General features: G+C 45.6%; 1 long non-coding RNA gene across 1 annotated transcript in view; it reads right to left on the minus strand.

Annotated features, from left to right (window-relative positions):
* The window catches only part of LOC147798773 (uncharacterized), a 62434-nt gene that overhangs the window by 3793 nt on the left and 45166 nt on the right, over window positions 1–13475 (minus strand). The window lies entirely within an intron of this gene.

Here is a 13475-nt window from a genome sequence, read left to right on the forward strand (position 1 = left end):
TAGGGACGCGGGCTGCCTCCGGTCAGCCTCATCACGAAACGAAGCTACAAAAGGGAATTCAAGAGGGCAGAATTGCCGGGCCTTTTACCTTCCTACCGTTCGAGAACTTGCAATGTTCACCAATTGGGTTAGTGCCAAAGAAAGACCCAGGTACATATAGATTGATACACCATCTTTCCTTCCCTTCTGGTGCTTCGATTAACGATTTTATTTTCGTTTGAGAATCAATATTACTTTGACAAGCGTCTTCCCGTGGGATGTTCTATTTCGTGTGCTTTATTCTAAAAATTCAGCGCCTTTCTTGAATTTAATGAAGAGTGGGCGGTCTGAAGGGGGGGTCGCGGTGGTTGTTGGGGTCCCAATCTGGAGTCTAACTGGTGGAGGGGAAGAGGCACGCAGGTTCTTACAAACTAGATGGAATGGCGCAGTGACACGTCCTGTTCTTCCTGTCAACCAGTTTAATTCTGTCTGGGCCTAGCGGGCCACCTGTAAAAGTTGTGCAGGCACTCATAAGTTTCCATTCAACAAAACTAGTATCCAGTGTACAATACATAAAGTTACATTCCAGCAGGACAAAGCTTATATTATGTAAAGTGTAGGGATTAAAAGTATTGACTCCAGAAATTTAGTATATTAAATTGCATGTGACTCGGTAAAAAGAAATTTTTCCCATCTCCATAATAACCAAGGCTTGGGGCAACATGGCACATCAAGGGCAGAACACACACACCCATGCACGCACACAGTCAACCCCGGCCGCTGGCTGACGCAGACATACACACACATATACAAATCCACCCCCTCAGCACCAGGAAGTCCCCAGCCTACTATCAAGTGTCCTGCATTATCGTTTCACCAAACATAAACCCTAGCCAAACTTAAAAGGTAATACACCACAGAACTATAATACCAGAGCACCTCCAGGCCTACGCCATCTTGTTACAATGTATAAAACTCACTCACATAAAGTACTGCTTGTATGCATACACACATGTTCATAATGGTATGCTTATACACCTACATGTATCACTCACGGCCATGCCATGCACATCATTACATGTACTACACGTGGGCTATCCAGGCCCCATTTCCATGACGACACTAACCAAATTTATGCCTTAAAAAATCACCACTTTGAGTTCTCAGCTGTCCCCGAATATACCATTAAACTGGTCTATGATAATGTGCTGTAAAAGTGAGGTTCTTAGAAAATGAAGAATTGAAAGTACCGATAAGAATTTTTGATACGTTTACCTGTAAAAGTTGTGCAGGCACTGCCTTGCCAAAGCATGGTTTCAGATATGTTTCGTATATGAACTACGCGTACATAGTTAAAACTTGCCAAAGTTGAATTTTGTTCACCTCTAAGGAGTGGCTTGCTAAAATGAACATGCTAATGCTGGTGATGGCAAGGTCAGGTAAATGAGTGAGTAGGTGGTTACAGGAATTTTAATTCTTTTTAGATACCATAACAGCTGAACAACAACATCAGAACAGTGGCTCGGCACAGCCCAAGCCTAAAACATGAACCTGTCAGGTGGTTTGCTGAGAGTGGACCTGACAGGGTACCGTAAACCACTCTCATCATCCTTAAAAGAGTTGTCCTCAGGACTGGCATTACAACTGCCAACGCCAAGTACAGTGGGTTGAGGATGGAGAACATAACCTCCAGGAGCATAAGAATCTGGGTGCTCATCACTGCTGCTACTAATGGACAAACTCTGCTGGGAGCCCTCGGGTATCCAGGGACAGTGCTTGAGCTCACTGTGATGAAGAACCTTTTCTTTACCCAGGTGACTTCGAACAACATAAACTGGGCCATTTTCAAAAGGTCGACGAACAATGAGATAAGGCTCCTCTTCCCAATGATCCTTAATCTTGGAGCGTCCTTTGTGAGAACGGCACCGAATAAGGACGTACTGCCCCACATCAAGTGGCTTCTCGAAGACCTTAGCTGCATGGATGGCCTTTCTAGCCTGAATGGCCTTCTCAGTAGTCTTTCTAGCAATTCTCCTCGCAGTTCGGAGATGCAGCTGGTGGTGATACAGATAGCTCCTAATGTCACCGTCATTGTTGAGGGCTTCCCTGCCTAAGTTGGTGCTCAGTGGGAACCGGCCATTTTGCCCGAACATTAGAAAGAACGCGTCTACGCCTGTTCTGGCATGTTTCGAATTGTTGTATGCATACACAAGGGCTTGAAGGTAATCTGGCCATTTCTGCTTTTTCTGTTCAGGTAGAGCCGCCAGCATGTTGTGCATGGTTATATTGTACCGTTCACATTGGCCATTGCCTGCTGGACGATAGGGCGTTGTGTGACTACGCTGTATCTCATATAGTTGGCACAGGTGAGAGACGATCTGGGATTCAAAATTCTGCCCACGATCCGAATGAAGGCGAAGGGGGCAGCCATAAGGGAGGAATACGTGGGTCACCAGAGCTTTGGCCACAGTGAGGGCCTTCTGGTCTTTAGTAGGTAGGGCCCACACGTACTTTGTGAATACATCAGTTACAACTAATACATTCTCTATCCCACTGGTTGAGGGCTCCAAGACGGTAAAGTCAATGGCCAAGACTTCCATAGGTGCCGTTGCTGATAGCGTCCCCAAAGGGGGATAGGTCTTCTGGGTAGGAGCCTTGGCAATGGCACAACGCGTGCACTTTGCACACCATTCTTTAGTCGCCTTCTCTATGTTATGCCAATAAAACCGGTCCCACAACAACTGGAAGGTTCTCTTTGCTCCAAAATGGCCATTCTGATCATCAAAATGGACAAGAGTCTCGTCGTGGATAGCTGCAGGAAGCAGAAGCTGGGAAATAACTTGATGCGTAGATGGGGAGACTACCCTCCTTAGCAGCAGCTCATCTCGCACGGATAATCTCTTCCCGTCCCAAAGGAGGGCTAAGGCCACCTCAATGAGATTAACACGCTCCCCTCTGGTAGGTTGTACCCCTCTTCTGACGAATTCAATCACCCTTCCCAGAACCGGGTCCTCTTTCTGCAGGCTAACAATTTCGTCCATGGAATGCCCTGGCAGGCAAGAGATTCCACCAATCCGGCAGTCGTCTATGCTGTCACGAAGCTGCAAGGGAACAGTAGTCCCAGAGGAATGGTGTTCTAGACAAGCATTTACAGTTGAACTGCTCACCAGAGGGGCACAGGTGCCATTGTCTACCCTATCCTCTGGGGTGGCAGGGGACTCCTTTAAGGCAGCAGTGGAGCTGGCAAACTCAGCTCGCCTTGAGAGAAAATCAGGGACCTGGTTTGACTTCCCCGGCCGGTACACCAGTTCGTAGTTGAAAGAACTCAACTGCAAGACCCACCTCATCCCTGCGCAGCCTAAGTTCGCTTCGTCTAGAAACAGGAGCGGATGATGGTCTGTGACCATAGAGAACTTCTGCCCCATCGGGTAGTCTTTGAAGACCTCCGTTACGGCCTATTTTATGGCCAGCAACTCTAGTTTAAATGTACTGTAACGCCCACTCCGTTCTGCAGGTCGCAGCACTCTAGACGCTTATGCTATGACATGTTCCTTTCCTTCCTCATTCAACTGAAGCAACACAGCCCCCAAACCAGTTGCACTCGCATCTGTCTCTACCCTGAATGGTTGTGAAAAGTCTGCACATGACAAGATTGGCGCATTGGTCAAGTGGTCGATCAGGGCCTTAAAGGCTGCTCTGGCAGGCTCCCCCAAGTCAACCCTGCGGTTCGGTTGCTTGGACTTCCCTCTTCCCTTCCCATCACACTTGAGGCGGTTGAAGAGAGGTCCTTTGATGGTTGCATAACCTCGACTGAACTGTCTGAAGAAGCCGGTAAAACCCAGGAAAGCCCGTATTTCTCTCACAATGGTTGGTTGAGGCCATTGTCGAAGCAATTGGATCTTTTCCGGGTCAACGGCGACCCAATCACCAGACACAAGGTGTCCAAGGTAGCGAACTTGAGACTGCACAAATGACATTTGGTAGGCTTAAGCTTCAGCCTGTGACCTCTAAGCCTGGTAAACACTCGGTCAAGGTGCATCATATGGGAGTCAAAGTTTCTAGAGTAAACAGTAACATCGTCGATATAAATCAAGACGTTGTCGACGCATTGATCCCCAAGGCATCTCTGCGTGAGACGCTGAAATGTAGCCGGCGCATTTGTAAGCCCAAATGGAATTCGCAAGTACTCGTAGAGGCCAAAGGGCACCACAAATGCTGCCTTCCCATTGTCCGAAGGGTTCATGGCTACCTGGTAATACCCACTGGTAAGGTCAAGTATTGTGAAAAATTTTGCTCCCCCCAGAGCCTGGAGTGACTCTTTGATTCTGGGGAGAGGAAAGGAATCACGCTGCGTCACCCTATTCATCTGCCTATAATCCACACACAGTTGGATCCCACCGTCTCTCTTCTATACAATGACCACAGGAGACGCCTAAGGGCTCGTGCTTTCTGGGATGATATTCTTCTCTAGCAGGTCATGGATGAGTTCACGCACCATTTGGTATTGTGAAGGTGGGAGTGGGCGATGCTGCTGACGTAATGGGTGCGTGTCCCCAGAGTCAATACAGTGGGTAACAGTGTTTGTGTATCCCAGATCTTTCTCATGCTTTGAAAACACTTCCTTATGCTTGTCCAGCAGGGCCTCCACCCTTTGCTTCTGATCAGGTGTCAGTTGAGAACTAACATCCACAGAGAGATGCACCGATGCCGTTGAACTTTTTACGTCGACTTTGTTTGACATGACAGTGTCCAGGTTCTCTGCTTCGACCAGGCTCTGTGCGTGTTCATCAACTTTTCTACCAAGGTGTAGCATTCCCACTACAGAAGCTTTGGGTACGACGACGTCAACATTACTCTCGTTATACAGGGTGGTACAAAATCGCCCCGACTCTACCCTGACAAAACAGTGGGACAGTTATCCCTGTAGGTGGGCCTCCACACTCTGGGGGTTCTCAAATGGCATCATAAGAACTCCTCCCTGGGTAGATACCTCCTGTACCCTCGACAACAACCCCTTGACGGGCAGATACTGCGATGGTCTGACCTCCAAGATATGCTCGTCCAACCATTCCTCCTCCAGAACCAAACTTCACCGTCTTCTCCATCAACTGAAGCACTTTCTGCCATGTAACTTCTTGGTTGGCCAAGAGATCTTGGTGAGGCACTCACCGGACGAAGAATTCACAAACTGATCCCAGCACTGTTGCAAAACATTAATTCAGAGAATGCCGGGTACTCCTCTTCCTAACTTTATGAGTGATTTCTCTTCCAACACCAGCACTACACGAGGCTGGATGGTTTGACCTAAAACTTGTATGTCTGTTTCAAAATATCCCACATATAGGATAGTATTTCCAAGAGAGAAGAGTTCGGGAATTGGCTTCAGCTGGAAGCCCTTAGGCTCAAGGTATGCCGTAAAATATTACTCGCCAACAGTAGTGACCTGTGAGCCTGGACACAACAGGCATTTCACGACTACGTTTGAGAACATCGCAGGTAGGGAGTAACATTCCCCAACAGCTCTTGCTAAAAAGTGTCGATCTATGGAAAGTGAGCCCTTTACTCCTACCTCCGCTGTATGGCCCTCTACAGAGGAGGTTGGGTGTTTAACTTCTGGGACAGGGGCGATGCTGACGTTGCCTCTACGCGTTGTTGACACTGGGTCGGAGGGGCAGACCAAGGGGTGGGTCCTCGTCCTCTTGGCCACATCGTTGGGGCTGGTCCTGACCTGGATGGGCAGTTTCTGGCGAACTGACCAAGACGTCCGCACGCATAACACCCATCTCGATACCCTGCCCAAGCTGGATTGCATGTGTGACCCACTAGGTTGGTACATTGGTCGTGTTGGTGCATATGGATATCCCAAACCCTGCTGTTGTTGGGATGACGGAGCCAAAGCTTCACGGACTGCCTGTATAACACGGTCTCCGATTTCACGTACAGCGCCCAAAACGTCTCCGTTGGTGACACTCCTGGATGTGCCTCCTCCTCCTATGTGGATAGCTGTCTGGTAAGCTGTTTCGGATGCAACAGCTTTACTCCGCGCTGCCTCTTGTCCTTCCCGCTTCAGGGCGTATTCTCGAAGGTCTCGAAACGACGTGACCGACCCCCTTTCAAAGAGATCTCTACAAGTGCTCCGTAAGTAGGTATCATCAAACCCGTCAATAAACTGTTCGGTAAGTGCAGAGTTAGGGCTGGAAAACAACTTTGCATCGCGCTGTGTGAGCCGGACGAAGCGTTTTTCCAGATCAACAGCAAAGTCTCAGATAGTTTCTCCTGTCCGCTGCTTTCTCTCCAAGAACAGTCGTTGAAGTTCTCCAACAGCGAGCTTCTCGCCGTAAGAGTTCTTGAGGAAAGCGAGAATCTCAGAAGCAGTCTTGCCCTCCTGGAGGAGTGCTTTGACCTCTGCTCGTGGTCCCCCTAGGACATAATTACGCAGGAAGTGTCCTTTCTGCTCCTAGGGGATAGAATAACTCTGGAAAGTATTATTTATCCCCATGATGAAATCACGGACTTTTTCGTCCTTGCCATCAGATACAGTGATCTTCCGGTCTGGGCCATCACTAAGGGAGCCTGCGGTCTGGACAGTAGTTTTGCCTCAAGTTCCGCCTCAAGTCCTTGTAGCGAACCAGCTTCAGTGGTACCCTTCGCATTTTCTGAGTAAAACACTGTATACGTGCGTTCACCCCAACCGTCTGGTGGTGGCTTCACTACATCAGCACGAGCAGGGACAACTATTTTCTCCTCTTCCTCAACATACAACAAACCAGTAGCCGAAGGGTGTTGTGAACGTAGGGTGGCAAGCAACAGGGGGTCCACCCTTTCCATCTAAATGGTAATGCTGTATTGACTTACGACCTTTAATCCTTATTTACGCCATACTACTAGAAATACGTAGACATGTACAACAACTCAAATCAAATTTCATAATGGTATGCTTATACACCTACATGTATCACTCACGGCCATGCCATGCACATCATTACATATACTACACGTGGGCTATCCGGACCCCATTTCCATGACGACACTAACCAAATTTATGCCTTAAAAAATCACCACTTTGAGTTCTCAGCTGTCCCCAAACATACTGGGGGGACGTGTATTTCATTTTCATGCACGCGCGATGTTTTCTCATGGCCTTAGATGTTTAGGGTTGACCTCATTTACATATGAACCCTATGCAGTTGTTCCCGACCGTGCGTAGGGCACTTTGCCTTGAAATGCCTACGCTATTTATTAAATAAGTTTGGTGTTGACAATCACACATAGGACCTTGTTAATTGTCACAAATGCCTGTAAGTATAAGGAATCTAATTATTTTCACTTTCACTCAATCTCCCTGTGTTATTTAATATGTTTATCAACTGATAAACCTCACCATGTAATGGAATGGGTGCAAGAATATTCACTGTGTACATGAGTGGTATGGTCAGGTAGCAAGGCGCACTTTCCGATTCGTTCCGGCCCACAGTGAAACCATTCATTGACTCCGTGTCACGTCAGGTTTTGGTATGTATTTGTCAATGGAAATTTCACCTTTTGCGGTGTCCGCCCTTCGGTAGTATGATGGCCCTGTAAGGCTACGGTGGGCCTAAATCTCCGGAACCTATGGTGAGTGTCTGTTAAACATTTTGTGAAGTTAGCCGGAGCATTTCTTACCGGAGAGATTTTTTGGCGAGAGATCTTCAAATTTTCTTGCACCAGCTTCCTGATTCAACCACCTTGATTAACTTTGATTTCTTCAAAATTCTAATAAATCCCACCATTGATTGGCTGTCATTCCTATCTGCTGTGTGTGATCTGGAATCTTTGTGTCATCGGATCAATCGCACTCATCCCAATTAACTTTGCGATGAACCCCACCTCCTGCTGTGCTACTACCATAGGCTAGGGTTTCACTACAATACCATTAAATTGGTCTTTGATAATGTGCTGTAAAAGTGAGGTACTTAAGAACTAACAAATATCTCTATAGGTTACAAAATGAAGAAGTGAAAATACCGATTAGAATTTATACGGTTACCTGTAAAAGTTGTGCAGGCACTGCCTTGCCAAAGCATGGTTTCAGATATGTAAGATGTGACGCGTAGATCGTGTTACATTGTCACCGTGGACAACATTAAATGGGTAATCACCCATTTCGTGAACTACGCGTACATAGTTAAAACTTGCCAAAGTTAAACTTTGTTCACCTCCAAGTAGTGGCTTGCTAAAATTAACATGCTAATGCTGGTGATGGCAAGGTCAGGTAAATGAGTGAGTAGGTGGTTACAGGAATTATTTCAATTCTTTTTAGGAATTAAACAACAATTAATCAACAATGGGGAACTGGACGGGCCATCTCTACATTAGACTGAATAAAATGGCAGTCGGCGGTTATGTAACGCATTTGGATGATTTTTTGTTTGTTGGGGCGACGCGAAGGACTCGTGTCAGAAATTGCTTGCGAACTTCCATACTCTATGTGGGGAACTGGGTGTGCCCATCGCTTTGGAAAAGATGGAGGGCCCCTCTCAAATCCTTACTTATTTGGGGCTTAAAATAAACATTAATGACTGGCAAGTGAAAGTACCCGGGAGAAGGTGGACACGCTCTCCAGTCAAATTTGGGCAGTACTTGCAAATGCAACGCTTGTTGCGATTCAGTCTGTGGTTCATTCTTATTTCTTTAACGAGGGGCCTGACTCGACCTTGGTATAGGGCGCGTATTACAGCAGGGGCGAAACTTGACCTTTTGTTGTGGCTAACGTTCTTGCGCGACTAAAATGACATCACTCCCATTGGCAGGGAAGACTGGGAATCTTCAGACACACTCGCGTTTTTCACGGGTGCCGCGGCATCCATAGGCTTTGGGGCATATTTCGGGGGAAAGTGGTTGCAGAGTCGGTGGCCACAATAGAGGGCCTCGGCCCTTCCTATCGCCCTCTTAGAACTTTACCCTATGAGCTGTGCTGACATGGGGTCCTCTTCTTGCCAATTACTAAGTTATCACGTTGAGGAGGAATCAGACATGAATGAAGTTGACGAAAACTCGGATTCTGTTGAGGAGGTCGATGACGAAACCTCGGATGAAGACAGTTCAGATTTGAAAGACAATGCCGCCTACCAAGATTGGCTGGCTGAAGCCAGAGAAACACATAGGGGGGGATGACGGATAAAAAATATGATAAGTACGTCAACGAAGGCATGGATGAAGATCAAACCAGGCAGAAGGCAAACAGAAAGACCCCCTGGGCAGTCAAACAAGACTTTTTTGACAACTATTAGGAATTTCTGTCAAGTTACCTACATTTGAGGGAAAATGAAACTCACAAGGACATTGTGGATGATCTCGATGGAAAACTTGATAAAGGCATGAACGTCAACAAAGCCTTGAATAGAGTTTTGCCTAAACATGCTGAAAAATTTGCCGGACTGTTTCATGACGAAGAGGAGCATGCCTAAAAGATAACAGTCTGTAGAGACAAATGGTTCTGAAAAGAACGAGTACATGTAATGCCTCTGATTTCAAAGTTAACAAACGTCCGGTAATCACCCTTGTAGTAATTCTTAAAATTACTAAGATAATTATTGTAAAAAATCAATGATGAACAACGGGAAATAAAACGGTACTAGTACCAACCTACCAAAAACCAGTGTGAAGTCCACTGAATTTGTTTTGTGTTATACTTATCGGTACGGCTGTCGAATAATAATTCTCAGGTTGGATATCGGCCGGAACTTCTGCACAATATTCCACAGCACGACGAATAAATTTACCCCTTTTCTACGTATTAAAAATCCTCAACTGACGTCATGCCGCCCCCAAGAATTCTTGATTTTATATAATGCTGTATTTTACATTTAGGTCCCTCGATAAAGAACAACAGTAAAACGTATACACGTACAGGTATTAAACCGTCGTAAAACATCCGTTCAAAGAATTTTAAAAATTCTGCCAGAGCCTAAACCATATACATGTGCAGGGTAACGGATGTAAAACACTCTAGTTTAAAGGAGTAAAAATTCAGCTATAGGGACAACAGAGTCTTCTTCCCGTATCGATCAAATCTTGGTAGCTAGACGCAAGACGGTTAGCACGTGGGCACCCTCTCTCCTTTAGTGTCGAAAGGTGAAGTCGGACCAACGCTCACTCCCAACGTACACAATGTAATCATCACACATTAGTCCGCCGACACAGCTCACCCACTATGTACAGCCCTTTGTTTAGGAATTATCACTCACAACACGGCGGCACGCACTTTTGTTTAGGGATTATCGCTTTCTACTTCCTAATTACTTTTGGACCTCCCTGTAAGCCCGTCGGTATTTTTTCCATGACGTCACACCTTCGACTCATCCTGTTTCATCCTGTTGTGCAATCATTTCATAAGCAAGGTCACTGTCACAAGTCAGTGATATTTTACGCCAAGTGTTTGATTAATTTAAAGACACAAACTGTAAGTTGCCAAGTTGGCCAAATTTCCTTATATGCCCTTTTATGCAAAGTAAGGTGCGGTCCTGTATGGTTCACACCCGCATGGGTTCACACCAGGCATGGGGACCTGAATAGTGTTTTATAGTGCCTGCTGACTGAGGCGTTGTCCAGCAGTGATAGCCTTAAATACTGGGGTGTGGTTCTGTGTGACACACACTGACAGGCCTGTGGTGCGATAGCACAAGTTTGAGCGATAGCTCTGAAGCCAGAATTGTATTAAGCTTTTAACCTTGTTAATGTGGATTGAAAATCCAGTGTTGGCGGTAGCCATAAGTTGGGAGAGCGATTTGCTGCCCCAAATTTTCAGGAGAAAAGTTTAAAGAGGAAGGGCAGGCTGTGACAATTTTCAGTGTGCTGTAAGACCTCAGGAGCCAGTATATACTGTAAGTGTTCTTTTTAATTATTTTCTAATATTTAGCCATTATGTTTTGTCTAGTATATGTAAGTGCTATTACGTTACATATCTTTGAAAATGGGGAGTTCAAAAGCCAATTTTAGTGACCATTTTAATAATGAAGTTTCTCCTTTCGGGTATAGAAGATTAGTAATATGGTCAAATGGTGCACAAATGTTTGCCATAAGATGTACATGTGTATTAGCAAACATGAGTATGATTATTCAATTTTTCAGGGCTCCTTATTACGGAGTCGGAGCTCCCGTACTTGGACCTCATTGAGTACCGTGACACGATCAAGCCAGGTCCTGCATTGGCTGGAAAGGAACAGCAAGTCTGCTGGAGGGGGACACGGCTACCTACCTGCCTGTTGGCCTGCTAAGTCCAGTCCCGACTCGCCTGCATCATCCTCGCCGAGGATCGGCTGAGAGTCATGTAACAGTGGCGCATCGGACAAGTGACTAACTCTCCCTTTGAACTGTCCGAATTTGGGCTAGTGGTAATTATTAACCAGCCCACCAGCCTTCTAGTTTCTATGAAACCCATTTTTTAAAAAACTGATGATCTTCTGTATTTTGCTCCCCCTTCATTCAATTGTTTTTGTGGTTTGTATATTTGTAAATAAATTAGTTTCCATTGAATTTTGAAGTTAAATTATCTGCTTGAGTGTACTGCATAATTTACCGTGCACACATTGCGTGTCAGAGGGTAGGGGGACCCGGGCTTGTGACAGTCACTGTGTACTATAAAAAGTGTATCATATTGCCTCCCCCCCCCACTACTGACGGGGAGAGGGGGTCTTTTCACCGCGCTTCCCGCAAGGTGTTCCAACTTTTTTTCCAGGATTGTCTGAGTTTCTAAATGGGTGGTCTGCATGATGCTGTAAGCATTAAATGGTTATGGAATTGAGTAAATAATGACTATTATAGGCAAAGTGTGGTAGTATGCCCTGTCAAGAGCATAATACCCCCCCCCCAAGAAAGTATATTCAGATACATAGTTGTTTACTTAGTGGTATAACAGCTATGGGTTATGATCACCCATCGGTGCGGGGTTTTTTTTCAGTGGAAGGGTCCATAGTAAATTGGCGCGGATGGGATTGCTGCTCGAAGATATCCGCAGCAAGAGGCATGTTGGCCATTGAAAATGGGATAAGTTGGGCGCATCGTGAACGGTGCACCATACAATTTCAGCACATACCTCTCTCAAATGAAGTTTTTTATTCAGTCTGAAGGGCTATATGGTTACATGAGGAGTACAAAATTCTGTCTGACCTCTTTTCTATGGTGTACTATTTACTACACACATTTTTCTCTCTCTCTAGCCTCCCTTCGGGCGACGCAACTACACGACGGCTCCCTTGCGTCGTGCCGTTGGGTTGCAGTGTCGTCTTCTTGCCATTACGTTTGTACACACACAACACGACGCGCGACGTGTAGGCCGAGTTCGGGCGGCTTGTTCTCGTATGTTCACAAACAGCTTCTTGGGTCGGCCGCTCGAACGCCGGTGACGAACAAATTGGTCATCCCTGGAAGTTAGTGACAAGCAACATAGCGGCGTCTTTGTCGTGGTAAACTATTCGAGAATTAATGCTCGGACAACTGGGCTGAATTCTTTTCTATTGAAACAGGAACATTCACTTCTGTGTTGTGAAAAATAATAATGTTAATTTTGCAAAACTTCCTATTGTCTCCAACTTTGTAAACCATCTCTTTATTTTTTGCAGCTGTTCAAAAATCAAACTCTCACGATTTTTTCCGTGTGTTCCTGTAAAACCCCGATGAGGAGGTGGTATGTGATCCTGTTCCGAGAACAGTGTTCTTGAGTCGTGTTCCCGCCGTTCGGGCGCGAGAACAAGAAACCTGTGTCAAGAACACGGCGCCTGCAGTGTGCTTCATGGTGTTTATAGAGGGCGCCTTTTACTGTTTTCTTTCATTTCCTTCCAGCGGCCCGTGTTTGCACAGTACATGTCATAGGTACCAGGCCTTTCATTAAGAGTGAGTTGTTGAAGAAAAGTCTTTTTTCTTTTTTTAAATCAAATGTAATCAGAAAGACCTTCGCGACTAATCAGCATTGTCTTCAGGAAATATATAACGTCAGCCACAACAATATTTTAGCTTTTCCTGATCTAATTCTGATTTTTCTAATAATTATTGTAAATCGATTCTAAGATACAATACATCAATCATTATTACGTGCTTGCAAAAATGTAACATGCAGATCTGATGAGAAATTAAGCGCGAGGCCAAACAGAGAGGAAGAAAAGACACCGTCGCAATGGTAGTAGGATCTACAATGTTTTATTAAGAAACACGCAGGCAGACTAATATCATTGAAAGTGTGGTGCTGATGAAGTTAACAAGGAAGACTAAACTGAAGGAAGACTGAATATTCTGAGGGTAATAATATAGTGCAGGCTGGGTGGTAACTACCTAAGCCCGTGGTCAAACGTGTGGTCGTACAACTGTAGACAAATTGTTTGAAGGAGTGGGAGAACTACTTGGAAACCGCTGGCATTGACCACAGAGAAATATTTATAAGGTGACAAATCTACCACAAATGGGAACTTCATCAACGGACTTAAAAAAATTGGACGGACATTCGAACAAGGATCTGCCGGGTA

The sequence above is a fragment of the Acanthaster planci genome, linkage group LG06 (assembly GCF_054643075.1).
Source record: "Acanthaster planci isolate LZ-2023a linkage group LG06, COTS_SCS, whole genome shotgun sequence".
Lineage (NCBI taxonomy): Eukaryota > Metazoa > Echinodermata > Asteroidea > Valvatida > Acanthasteridae > Acanthaster > Acanthaster planci.